Here is a 14,385-nt window from a genome sequence, read left to right as displayed (position 1 = left end):
TATCAGCAGCACTTCACTGTTTCAGGAAGGTATTATGAGGTGGCTTTAGAAAATGACTTACTGTTTGTGCATTATATCAGGCCAGCACAGAAATGTAAGGAAATAATACCATCTGCACTTCATGCTTCTATAGACTCGTTCTTTTTTCCCCATTTCCATTAGTCCATTTTAGGTATAGCAAGGAAACGAATTAATTGAAGGCTAAACTTCAAACAGAAAATACCAAGTAATCAAGACAAGGTGCACTCTGAAACTACCAGTTCAATCTAGGTTGTCAATTTCCTGTGTATATTATGTAAATAAATATTTGGAGAATATTTTGTAAATAAAAGATTACAAAATATTCTCCAAATATTTATTTACATAATCTATCACTGTGTCTAGCTTAAGGGAATCATGAATTAAAATCTACCAGTATGTCTCTTAGCGCAATAGCAGCAGGTCCATAGCTGAACTACAAATACCAGAACATCACTCTATAAGCTATTGCATGAGCCCAGCAGTAGTAGTTACATGCACTATCAATTAGTTCAAAACCAAGCAAACTGCAAAAGGTTTGAATTTCTCATCTAATGCAGGGTAGAAAGTAGAGGAACCTACATTTACGTATCAAATATGCTAACTACATGGATATACTGAAGATTGAAATGGCAAATTTTGGAAGCATAAAACCATTTCTTATCTTCAAAACTTAACTCCACTTCAACCTAACAAAGCCACAACAGATGATTACTGTCTTCTAAAACATACATATACAGAAAAGGAACCCCCGTCTGTTGCTCATGTCAATACACAAAATGATCATCACTAAATATAGTTCAGATTGACATAAAAGAATTGATGATAAAAGCATTAGCATGCTTCAAGTACATAAACCTAACAATTAAAAGATAACAAGGTGTTCTTAACGAAGGAGGTTAAAAAACCACAAAACAACAACACATGAATGCACTAGCACTGAAGGAATTATGTCGTTAGACATTTCTGGCAATTACTAAATATAAATAGGAATTAATTATGAAGATAATAAGTTAATTATTTTAGTAATCATATTTGCTTGCTAGAAAATAAATGTGATTAGTAGGACAATATTGATTGGACCTACAACTAAAATATATTAATCCTATAAGGTCACACATATAAGCACTAATTGGAATGGGCCCAAAAGGTCCTATGGCAACCGGTCTGCTAAGAGAAATAAGGTTGGGTTTTGTGTTAACCTAAAAGCCCTAACATTATAATAGATATAATGTCAGGGATTTAGAAAAGAACGTAATTCAATATCTGACAAAAGAAAAACACAAAAACCCTAACTCTTATTCTCTGAAACGCCGTTCTTCCCAAACAAAGCAAGAGATTGATTGTGATCGTTCTCTTCCGTACTAGCATACGTGGGATTCAATTGGTGCTTGTGGACTAAGTAGAGGAGCAACAAGTGGGGCTCTCAGATCTTCGAAGCTTGCATACGAACGGGAGAACACGCTACAAAGGTGATTATTCTTTCGTCATAATCTGATCTATACTATTATTGTGCATGAGATCTTGTGATAGATGTTAGGAAATTGTTTCCTGAAATTCCGCTTTATGCATCTATATGTTCCTACAGTGGTATCAGTTTTAGCCTCTTGCATAATGTTTTATGATCATGATTGTATGCAAAATTATTATTTTAATTCAATTAAGGGAAGATTTATTTATGGCTTGAATTTGCAAAATTAATATATGATATTAATTGATTGGAATCATTAAATCGTGATTTAATTAATTTTTGCTCAAAATAAATTTATAAAATTCCAAAATTTTTATCACAGGTTCGAAATTAACAGTTAATATCACATAAAAATTTTCGGATTTTTTAAAATTAAATTCTTCAGATTTTAAATTATTTATTGGTTAATAAGATTAATCATGGAAATAATTTGTTAACAATTAAAGATTTGATTTTTAATTTGTTAAATAAATCTACTGATTATCCCCTAATTTTTATACAACAGCCGGAATTTTTTGGTAATTTTTTAACTAATGTTCGGGATTTTTTTATATTAATTATTGAATTTGGTTAATTTTTATGTTTAATTCGATTAATCATAAAATTTAAGGATAACAATTAAAATTTTTGATTTTATTTGTTAAGAAAATTCAATAGAACCGCCAAATAATTTAATTAAAATTTTTCGGATTATAATTGTTAATTTACTGAATTATTTGAATAAAATGAGATAATAATGCCCTAAATTTTGAATTCTTGTTAGATTTAATTTGAATAAAGATTCTAATTGAAATCTAACTTTTAACAAACCTAAAATTCAGTTTTAATTTTGTTAATTTATTCAAACTAGACTTTAGCCCGTGCGATGCACGGTTTCTATTAAATTTTTACATTAAAATAAAACTTCTACATATATCAACTGCTATATTTTACATATTAGATTAAATTGATTTTTTTTTTATTTTGGATTTAATTTCCTTTTAGATTTATTTTTTAATTATTATATTGTTTGATTTTGGATGAAATTGTATATAAGAAATATTAATAATTATTTAATAAAAATATTTACGTGGCACCTAATTATTTATCTACGTGGCATTCGACTTTTTAATTCAAAAATAATTTTGAAGTCTTATTTTTCATTGGCTGAAACCATTAGATTAGTGTTTGATTTTGGATGAATTTTATTTTAGATTTATTTTTTAATTATTAGAGCGTTTGATTTTGGATGGAATTGTATATATTAGTAATTAATTAATTAATTTAAATATCTACGTGGCACCTAAATAATTATCTACGTGGCACTTGATTTTTTTAATTCAAAAATAAATTAGAAATCTTATTTTTCATTGGCCGAAACCATTAATAATCCTAGGTGGAGCTCTAATAGTTCAACAAATATGCCTCCTTTATATATGTATATTAGATTTTCTGCCATCATTTTCGGATTATTAAACCCTAATTATAATTTTTAATCTTTAAACAAAGATTAGATAAAGAATAATTTTAATTGGTAAATGTTGCACAATTTAAATAAAATTGTCCACCATGGCTGTGTGGCCACCACCTGCGACGGTGGAGCCACGGTGGAGGGAGAATTAGGGACGCCTTCCGGCTGGAAAAGGGGCGGCGGACGGGCGGCAGTAAGGGCAGCGTAGGGACGCTGCTATTGCATCTGAATGGCAGTTGCGATGAACTCGCTGCTCGGCCGGGCTGCCGGATTGTTCTGGTGGTCGGGTCGGTCGGCGTGACTGGGTCAGGAAGATGATCGGCGATAGTGGCTGCTGGCCGGTGGCCTTGGTGGTTGCTGGCCGACAGTGTTGGTTAAGTCGTGGTTTCATGCTGTTTTAACAAGTCTAACAAAGTGACAATCAGTTAAAGCGTGGTTTAAGAATTTGAAAAAGTCAAACTAATTTTCCATTAAAAGGAAAGTCTAATTTTCCTAAACAATCGAATATGTAAGTTTGGGAAAAGTCAAAATTATTTTGATTTAGTTTTTTTTTTAAAATTCAGAATATTGTTATTTTGAGTAATTTGAAAATATTTTTTTTTGGAAAATTATATTTTCTATGTTGAGCATAAATCAATAAATTTCCTTTTCATGCAAATTAGAGATTAATAAGATTATTCTAGCCATATTTAAATAGTAATTGAATTAAAATAATAAAGTATTCTAAGTAATATTGAACTTAATTTTTTTAAGTTTTTATAATTATTTTGGAATAGTTATTTACTTATTAACAGTTAATAAGTACTTTGTGTTTAATATATTATGATCGGATTTTTCATGAAATACCCCTCAATTTTCACGAAATTCACCAAATGCCCCTCAACTTTCAGAAATTCACCAAATGCCCCTCACCTTTAATATAATACCCAAACTACCCTTACTAATGACACGCCGTTAGTCCGCCGTTAGCCCGCCGTTAGCCTACTTTTCTAATTCACCAAATGCCCCTACAATGTAACTTATTTCACCAAATACCCCTATTTCAAAATATAATTCACAAAATGCCCAAATGTAAAAATTACCTTTTTAAAGCCCAACGGCTAGTTTTTGGGCATGTGTATGTCGACCGAAAAGATGGAACAGTCCTTGTCGGCTGGTGTTACGGGGGAGGAAATTGATGAAGCAGGTTCTCCGTGCTAATTTGTTGGTGGCGTTTCAGGGTTTTCTCCGGCTAACAATTGTCCATTGGTTGGGGTTGGGGTTTGGTTGGGGTTGGGTTCTCTCTCTACATTTTTTTAAGACAAGTGAGAGTCTTTTTATTATTAGATGCGAGTACAACATTAGTTTACACCATAACTGAGCTTAATCATAGTTTGGGGAAGTTGCTGTCAAAAATCCGTAGCTCTAGCGACAACCACATGTCCATAATAGGACTAGACATCGAAAGACACTACTGTCAAGATGACACCAAACGCCAACTTGCTGAAAAAGTTGCCATAGTGAAGCTGTGTTTCTTCGACAATTGCTTGATTATTCAGTTGTTGCGGATTAATAAACCTATTTGTTCACTGGCCTAGTTCTTCCAAAGACAAGAGCTTACCTTTGTTGCTTTTAAAATGAACAACTGTCTTAAAGCGTTGAATAGAGATTATGGGATTCAATGCAGGAATGCTTTTGATTTTGGTGAATTGGTTGTAACTGTTAAACAAGATAAAAAACAGACCAATGAAAAGTTCAAAACATTTGGATTGCAATATTTGACGAATCTATTTACACCGGGTAAAGAATTGTTTTTGTACGTGCTTAAAGGTCCTGCAGCACCTCTAGGAAGTTGGGGTGCTACTATGTTGTCTTTACAACAAATTGAAGCAGCTACTCGTGATGCTTACTTGTGCTGCCTTGTTGCGTATTTCTCTTGTTAATTACTCCATATTTGGGAAATAAACTGCTTCCTCATGAAATTGTAATCAATCTAGCATTTCTGCTGCTAATAGTTTCAGATGTGTCAGAAATAAAGTGTACTAAAAATATCAGCAACAGATTAAGCATATTCAACACACAAAAAAACATCACTTATCAAACTAGATTAAGCATATTCACCATTCAAAAACATCATAATTATCATATTCACCATTCAAAAATAACTTCATATAGTGACAGATATTATATGCGTGTATGGAATATATGATATTTTGTTACAGGCAAGTGACTAGTATGGCCCAAAATAGGATAGAAAATACGATCTGCGTATCGTTTTGTATTCTTGTAAATTTTGAAATACGATCTGCGCATCGTTCTGTATTGTTGTAATTTAATTTAAAAGTTTAAATTAGATTATAAAGTTCTTATTATTAGCTCGATGGAGTAAGAAGGTTCCATCAGAAATTCAAGGATGGAGATCCAAAGAAAGATGAACAGGAAACCAAGAAGATTTGAGCTTATATTTTTAAGGGCCATACTAGGATCACATTTATTTTTATGCATTTTATATTGCCTTAAAATGCTTAATGAGTTTATGTATGTGGTTATTTAAAGCAATGTGTTCACTTTTAATTAACCAACATAGTAAACTTAGGTCCCAAAATAATATTGAGTTTAAGTGCTTTTCCATACAACACCTATAAAGCCTTAGATCATGAGTAATAGGTTCTGCCAAAGCAGGGTGTTGCTTATAATTCCGGGGATAGTAGGGTAGGTTTTTGAAACTTGCATGTTAATGTTTGGTTTAACTCAACAAAACTATCAAAAGACAAAGTTTTGGGTTTTGAAGCTAAGAGATAGGAAAATACAAAGAGTTGTTAACCTGTCTACCAAGAGTTATAATCAGTTATAATTAGTAAAATGTTTACTTACCTCAAATACTATAAATTAAAGTAGGAGGGCCAAAGTCCGTTTGATTGTAGCGGGAGGGGATCTTGGTTAATTCTTTATTCAATGGGGACCTCTAATTTTGAATAAAGGGTAGTAGTGAATTGAAGTTGTTTAATTGCTACTTTTGATAAACATTATATTGAATCTTGCTTTACCTTTTATTGTAGTTATCATGTCTGGTGCAAACAACTCTACTTTTAACTTGCGTCCTCTAATTGAAAAAGACAAATTGAATGCTACCAACTTCCTACAATGGCAAATGGCTGTGAGAATTGTGTTAGGTTATGATACATATGACAATTCATAAATCATGCGGAAAAACCATTTAGCCAGGAATACATATTATTTACACATAATCATATAGCATAGTTTAGATGCATACTCTTTGTTGCGTGCCTTCCCTAGCTGCGCCCGAACCGAACAAGAACAAGTCTTTAGGACTCCAAGTGTCGTCCCTCCGTAGATAGTCCACAGCACGTCCGGATCCGCCTTAAGATTGACCAACTAGAATCGCCCTTAAGGTACTAAAGATTTTCGGCACTTATAGTCAAGAAATGTGTCTGAATTTTCTCTCAAAAACTCACTTTGAATACTTGAATGATCTCTTAAAATATGTGACCCTAGGCACCTATTTATAGAGTTATGGAAAGGGTTTTGGAATCCTATTAGGATACTAATTTATTTAATTATAACCCTACTAGGACTCTAATTAAATAATCATTATCTAATAGTTTTAGGATTTAATCACACTTCGAATCCCGATTGCTTCAGGATTCCCGCACAAGCATTGCACGAGCACCGTACACCCGCGCAAGCCTTGCGGCCCACGCTAGGCGCACAGTGCTCGGCCCACTGCTGTGCTCCGCGCGCGCGCCCAAGGCCTTGGCTGGGCCTGGCCTTGCGCTGGGCCTGGTCGAGGCTTGGCGTGCGATGGTGCGCGTTGGCTCGCTGGGCGACGGCCTGGCTTCGTGCTGGGCCTTCGTCTAGCGGGCCTCGTCCGATGCTAATTCGTACGATGCGCTTCCGATTAAATTCCCGATTCCGGAATTCATTTCCGATACGAACAATATTTAATATTTCCGATTCCGGAATCAATTTCCGTTTCGAACAAATATTTAATATTTCCGTTTCCGGATTTATTTTCCAATTCCGATAATATTTCCGATTCTGACAATATTTCCGTTTCCGGTAATATTTCCGATTCTGGCAATATTTCCATTTCCGATAATATTTTCCGATACGTACCATGTTTCCGTTTCCGGCAACATCTACGACTTGGATAATATTTATATTTCCGATACGATCCATATTTCCGTTTCCGGCAATATCATCGTTTCCGGAGTATTCATTTCTTGCCTGTGACGATCTCAGCTCCCACTGAAACCAAGATCCGTCGATTCCGAATATCCATAGATGGAGTATTTAATGCCATTAAATACTTGATCCGTTTACGTACTATTTGTGTGACCCTACGGGTTCAGTCAAGAGTAAGCTGTGGATTAATATCATTAATTCCACTTGAACTGAAGCGGCTTCTAGCTAGGCATTCAGCTCACTTGATCTCACTGAATTATTAACTTGTTAATTAATACTGAACCGCATTTATTAGACTTAACATAGAATGCATACTTGGACCAAGGGCATTATTTCCTTCAGTCTCCCACTTGTCCTTAGGGACAAGTGTGCATTTCCTAATTCCTTTGTCGCTCGATGCTTGCTCTTGAACATAAGGTAAGAGTTGTCATCCTTATTATGTCCAGAGGTGTTTCTCGGTTTCAGAGTTCAACTGATCAAATAAACAGATAATCATAGCCTATGATTCATCCGAGCACGGCCATGCATTTCACAGTTTCTAGCTCTCCGAGTGGCCTTGAACAACTTTTAAGCATCTCATCCCGATTTATGGGAGGACAATCCCAATCTTGCGATCTTGAGATTAGACTTCGTTTGATAGGTGATTACCTGAGCGTTGCCTTTATAGCCTTCTTTTACGGTGCGACTGTTGGTCAACGTCAAAGCAACCAGTTCTCAAACAAGTAATCTCAAATCACTTAGGTATTGAGGATTTAGTGTCTAATAATTTTAATGAAATTTACTTATGACAGATTTTCATCTCTTACAGTAAAGTTTCATAGGTCTTGTCCGATACTAGTCTTCCCAAAGTAAGTATCTATGCAAATGATTATGACATTGCCATGTCCACATAGTTCAAGAAACAGAACCACTAGTCATCTTGCATTCTAATCGTCTAACGTTTTCTATGCGTCCAATTTTATAGAAAACTCCGACCAAGGACCATTTTCAACCTTTGACATTCAAGTTCACTTGATAGACATTTCTTAGTCACAGGACTGGTCCTGACAGTCTATCTTGAATATATCGTCGAATTGAAGGGACTCATCATTTAATAAACCACAATTTAAATGGAAAAATGAATTTCTTTTCATTTATTGTGAATGATTAACCAATAATGTTTTACAAAGATTTAAACTCTAAAACTTTAAAACATTAAACAGAGACATCAAAGCCATTCTCCAATATGCTTGATTCCCATAGCTGCAGTGTGCGAGTTGTGCTTCGCTTGCGGCAGAGGTTTAGTCAATGGATCTGATATGTTGTCATCAGTTCCAATTTTTCTTATCTCGACTTCTTTTCTTTCAACGAACTCTCGTAGAAGGTGAAATCTACGAAGTACATGCTTGACTCTCTGGTGGTGTCTAGGCTCATTTGCCTGTGCAATAGCTCCGTTATTATCACAATACAGGGGTATTGGTCCTTTAATGGAGGGGACTACACCGAGTTCACCTATGAACTTCCTTAGCCATATAGCTTCCTTTGCTGCTTCATGTGCAGCAATGTACTCCGCTTCAGTTGTAGAATCCGCAATGGTGCTTTGCTTAGCACTTTTCCAGCTTACTGCTCCTCCGTTGAGGCAGAAGACAAACCCAGACTGTGATCTGAAATCATCTTTGTCGGTTTGGAAACTTGCGTCCGTATAGCCTTTAACAATTAATTCATCATCTCCACCATAGACCAGGAAGTCATCTTTGTGCCTTTTCATGTACTTCAGAATGTTCTTGGCAGCAGTCCAATGCGCCTCTCCTGGGTCTGACTGGTATTTGCTCGTAGCACTGAGTGCGTACGCAACATCCAGGCGTGTACATATCATAGCATACATTATTGAACCAATCAATGATGCATATGGAATCCCATTCATTCGTCTACGCTCATCAAGTGTTTTTGGGCACTGAGTCTTGCTTAGAGTCATTCCACGAGACATGGGTAGGTAGCCTCGCTTGGAGTCCGCCATCTTGAACCTATCAAGCACCTTATTGATATAAGTGCTTTGACTAAGTCCAATCATCCTTTTAGATCTATCTCTGTAAATCTTGATGCCCAATATGTACTGTGCTTCTCCTAGATCTTTCATCGAAAAACATTTCCCAAGCCAAATCTTGACAGAGTTCAACATAGGAATGTCATTTCCGATAAGTAATATGTCGTCGACATATAATACTAGGAAAGCAATTTTGCTCCCACTGACTTTCTTGTATACACAAGATTCGTCTGCGTTCTTGATGAAACCAAAGTCACTGACTGCTTCATCAAAACGTATATTCTAGCTCCTAGATGCCTGCTTCAATCCGTAGATTGACTTCTTTAGCTTGCATACCTTTTTAGCATTCTTTGGATCCTCAAAACCTTCAGGCTGTGTCATAAACACAGTTTCTGTTAAAACGCCGTTTAAGAAAGCAGTTTTGACATCCATCTGCCATATTTCGTAATCGTAATATGCAGCGATTGCTAACATTATCCGAATAGACTTTAGCATTGCAACTGGTGAAAAGGTTTCATCGTAATCCACACCGTGGACTTGCCTGTAACCTTTTGCAACCAATCTAGCTTTGAAAACTTCAAGTTTCCCATCCTTGTCCTTTTTCAGTTTGAAAACCCATTTGCTTCCAATGGCTTGGTAGCCATCTGGCAAATCGACCAAATCCCATACTTGGTTTTCAGACATGGAGTCTAATTCTGATTGCATGGATTCTTGCCATTGCTTGGAGCTAGGGCTCGTCATAGCTTGTTTGTAAGTCGCAGGTTCATCACTTTCAAGTAATAGAACGTCATAGCTCTCGTTCGTCAGAATACCTAAGTACCTTTCCGGTTGAGATCTATATCTTTGCGATCTACGCGGGGTAACATTTCTAGATTGACCATGATTCTCACCAGATTCTTCTAAAGATCTCTGAGTTTCATCCTGAATGTCATCTTGAGCATTCTCTAGAGTTTGTTGTTCGACTCGAATTTCTTCGAGGTCTACTTTTCTCCCACTTGTCATTTTGGAAATGTGATCTTTCTCCAAAAAGACACCATCTCGAGCAACAAACACCTTGTTCTCAGATGTATTGTAGAAGTAATACCCCTTTGTTTCCTTTGGATATCCCACAAGGATACATTTGTCAGATTTTGGATGAAGTTTGTCTGAAATTAATCGTTTGACGTATACTTCACATCCCCAAATCTTAAGAAAAGACACATTTGGAGGTTTTCCAAACCATAATTCGTATGGAGTCTTTTCGACAGCTTTAGACGGAGCTCTATTTATAGTGAGTGCAGCTGTATTTAGTGCATGTCCCCAAAACTCTAATGGAAGTTCGGCCTGACCCATCATTGGCCTGACCATGTCTAGCAAGGTTCTGTTCCTCCGTTCAGACACACCGTTCCATTGTGGTGTTCCAGGAGGAGTCAATTCTGATAGAATTCCACATTCTTTCAGATGGTCATCAAATTCATAGCTCAGATATTCACCGCCTCTATCAGACCGCAGTGCCTTAATCTTCTTGCCTAATTGATTCTCTACTTCACTCTGAAATTCCTTGAATTTTTCAAAGGATTCAGACTTATGCTTCATTAGGTAGACATAACCATATCTACTGAAGTCATCAGTGAAAGTGATAAAGTAGCTGAAACCACCTCTAGCATTTGTACTCATTGGTCCACATACATTTGTATGGATTAAACCCAATAGTTCATTTGCTCTTTCTCCAACTTTAGAGAAAGGTTGCTTTGTCATTTTGCCAAGTAAACATGATTCGCATTTACCATAATCCTCTAAGTCAAATGGTTCTAGAATTCCTTCCTTTTGAAGTCTTTCTAAGCGTTTCAAGTTTATATGACCTAATCGACAATGCCACAGATAGGTGAGATCTGAATCATCCTTTTTGGCCTTTTTGTTATTTATGTTATATACTTGTTTGTCGTGATCTAATAAATAAAGTCCATTGACTAATCTAGCAGATCCATAAAACATCTCTTTAAAATAAAACGAACAACTATTGTCTTTTATTAAAAAGGAAAATCCCTTAGCATCTAAGCAAGAAACTGAAATGATGTTTTTAGTAAGACTTGGAACATGGAAACATTCTTCCAGTTCCAAAACTAGCCCGGAGGGCAACGACAAATAGTAAGTTCCTACAGCTAATGCAGCAATCCGTGCTCCATTTCCCACTCGTAGGTCGACTTCACCCTTGCTTAACTTTCTACTTCTTCTTAGTCCCTGTGGATTGGAACATAAGTGTGAGCCACAACCTGTATCTAATACCCAAGAAGTTGAATTAGCAAGTATACAGTCTATAACGAAAATACCTGAAGATGGAACGACTGTTCCGTTCTTCTGATCTTCCTTTAGCTTCAAGCAATCTCTCTTCCAATGCCCCTTCTTCTTGCAGTAGAAGCATTCGGATTCAGAAGTGGGTTGACTGACCTTCCTCTTTACAGATTTGGCGCCAGTTTTCTTAGTTGGGCTGGCCTTGTCGCCACCTTTCTTAGCATTCCTCTTCTTTCCAGATTTCTTGAACTTGCCCCCACGCACCATAAGCACATCCTGCTTATCACTTTTGAGCGTCTTTTTAGCGGTCTTCAGCATACCGTGAAGATCAGTGAGCGTTTTGTCCAGACTATTCATACTGTAGTTCAGTTTGAACTGATCATACCCGCTATGAAGAGAATGGAGGATGGTGTCTATAGCCATTTCCTGAGAAAATTGCTGATCCAACCGACTCATATTCTCAATGAGTCCAATCATTTTGAGAACATGTTGACTTACGGGCTCGCCTTTTTTAAGCTTGGTCTCAAGAATTTGCCTATGAGTCTCGAATCTTTCGACTCGAGCCAGATCTTGGAACATGTTCTTCAACTCACTGATGATTGTGAAAGCATCTGAGTTGATGAACGTTTTCTGCAGATCCGCACTCATGGTGGCGAGCATTAGACATTTCACATCCTTGTTGGCATCAATCCACCGATTGAGGGCTGCCTGAGTGACCCCGTCGCCTGCGGCTTCGGGCATCGCCTCATCTAGGACATACTCCTTTTCTTCCTGCATAAGAACTATTTGCAAGTTCCTTTGCCAGTCAAGGAAGTTTTTCCCGTTCAACTTCTCCTTTTCGAGAATTGATCGAATGTTGAATGAATTGTTGTTTGCCATATTAAAAACTACAATTGAAAAGAATAAACAAATAAATAACCATTCACAGTTTCTCTTAATAAACTTAAATTCTAGCATACATGCATAATTCAATGTTTATTAAGCATTTTATTCAAGTTATGTGTTCCGGCAGGTGTGAATAAAATGATTCCAAGATCCTAAAATCATTGAAGAACTAAGCACAATTTGTCGACTTAATCCTAAAACATCTTAGGTAAGCAAAAGCCTTTTGCTAATAGTCTAGAAACTATTCTTGGTTGATAGGTACGTCTAAGAACTTATTAGGTAAACCTATCGATTTTGCCACGACATAAAAGGACTCCTTACTTATATCGTTGAGTTTCACCAAAACTAACATGTACTCACAATTATTTGTGTACCTTGCCCCTTTAGGACCAATAAGTAACACCTCGCTGAGCGAAAACTATTACTAGATTGATGTAAAGGATATCCAAGCAAGTGTATATTTTGGCATGGCACCTTTTAACTCAATTTTTAAGTTTGGAACTTAAGGCTCTTACTATGTTGGTTAGATTTTAAGTGAACTAAAATCCTTAATCATGCAACATAATCAAGCCACAATCTTATGCATAATTAAGACATATTTAAAGCAATAAATAACTTAAAGCATGCATAAGATAAATGTGATCTAGTATGGCCCGACTTCATCTTGAAGCTTTGACTTCAAAGTCCGTCTTGAAAATCTCCGTGGGAGGCACCATTTTCTTCAAATAGGATAAGCTATAACTAATTACAACTATTTGATGGTACGCAGACCATATTTGAATTGAAAAATAACTTTGGTACTTTAGACCAATTACATTCAAAATTAATGGTGCGCAGACCATATTTTCTATCCTATTTGGGCCATACTAGTCACTTCATAACCTGCAAAACAGTACATATACAATATATACCATTCACCCATTCATTATCATGAATGGCCCACATAGCTGGTTAGTAAAACACATTATGCATCACGTAAACATTTGCAGCAATTAATCAAGGGCACCAATAATCTACCAATTATTCAGTCCTTATTAATTCTAATCAAGTTGTTTTAACCTTAAGGATTTGTAGACCTAATCAAGAGTTTATGACTAAAAGGGCTCCCACTTAAACCAATAAATTCATATGCTTTACTAATTTTAAACATAAAAATGTATTTCTAGTCTAACCGGAAACATACAAATTTAATTAAAATTTAAAGCTCATATAAATTTATAATTGAATCCAAAAAGTTTAATTTAATTTCAGTCGTATTTAAATTAATTCATGATTTTAATTTTAGTAAAATAATTAGAATAAATAAAATTTATTATAATTACAATATTCAAAATTAAAATCCAAGAAAATAATTTAAATTATTAATTTCAAAATTAATTAAAATTACGTAAACTGAAAATTTCAAATTAAACATTCAAAACGATTTAATCGCAACGCAAACACCCTACGCATCGCACGCCCATGGGCCACACGCACACAGCCATCGCTGGCCATGTGCGCGCAGCCCATGCGCTCGTCGCATAGCTGCTGCATTTTCCCATCGCAAGCCATCGCACAAGTGGTGCTCGCTGCGCGCGCGCCAACGCTCGACGCACGCGAGCCATCGCTCGCTGTGCGCGCTCGCCAGCGCTTGCTGCGCGCGCTCCAGCGCTTGATGCACGCGAGCCATCGCTCGCTGTGCGCGAGCAATTGCGCGGGATCAACGCTGGGCGCAGCGCTCGTGGCACGCGAGCTTGCGCTGGCTGCGCGCGAGGCTGCGCGCGCTTGCGCGAGGCAGTGCGCGTTGTGGTGCAGCTCGCTTGCTGCCCACACGTGACTGCCATGCCTTGCCTTCGCCCATGCCCATTCATCCATAGCTCGTGGCCCACGACACAAGGCAGGGCTGCTGCCTTGTGCTCGTGCACCATGCCCCTGCTCATTGCATTCGTGCCGCACGGGCGACGAGCTCCTTTGCTCGTCGTCGCATGCCCGCACTATACAACACCCCTTAAGGGTAACACGAAGCATTCATTGCTTTGTGCGTGCAAGTTATATGAATGAATCGCATAAAAATTTAAAATTTATATTTAAAATTAATGACAA

This window comes from Spinacia oleracea, chromosome 6, assembly GCF_020520425.1.
Source record: "Spinacia oleracea cultivar Varoflay chromosome 6, BTI_SOV_V1, whole genome shotgun sequence".
In the NCBI taxonomy this organism is placed as follows: domain Eukaryota; kingdom Viridiplantae; phylum Streptophyta; class Magnoliopsida; order Caryophyllales; family Amaranthaceae; genus Spinacia; species Spinacia oleracea.
The sequence above is the reverse complement of the archived record's forward strand: the minus strand, read 5'-3'. Positions refer to the sequence as shown.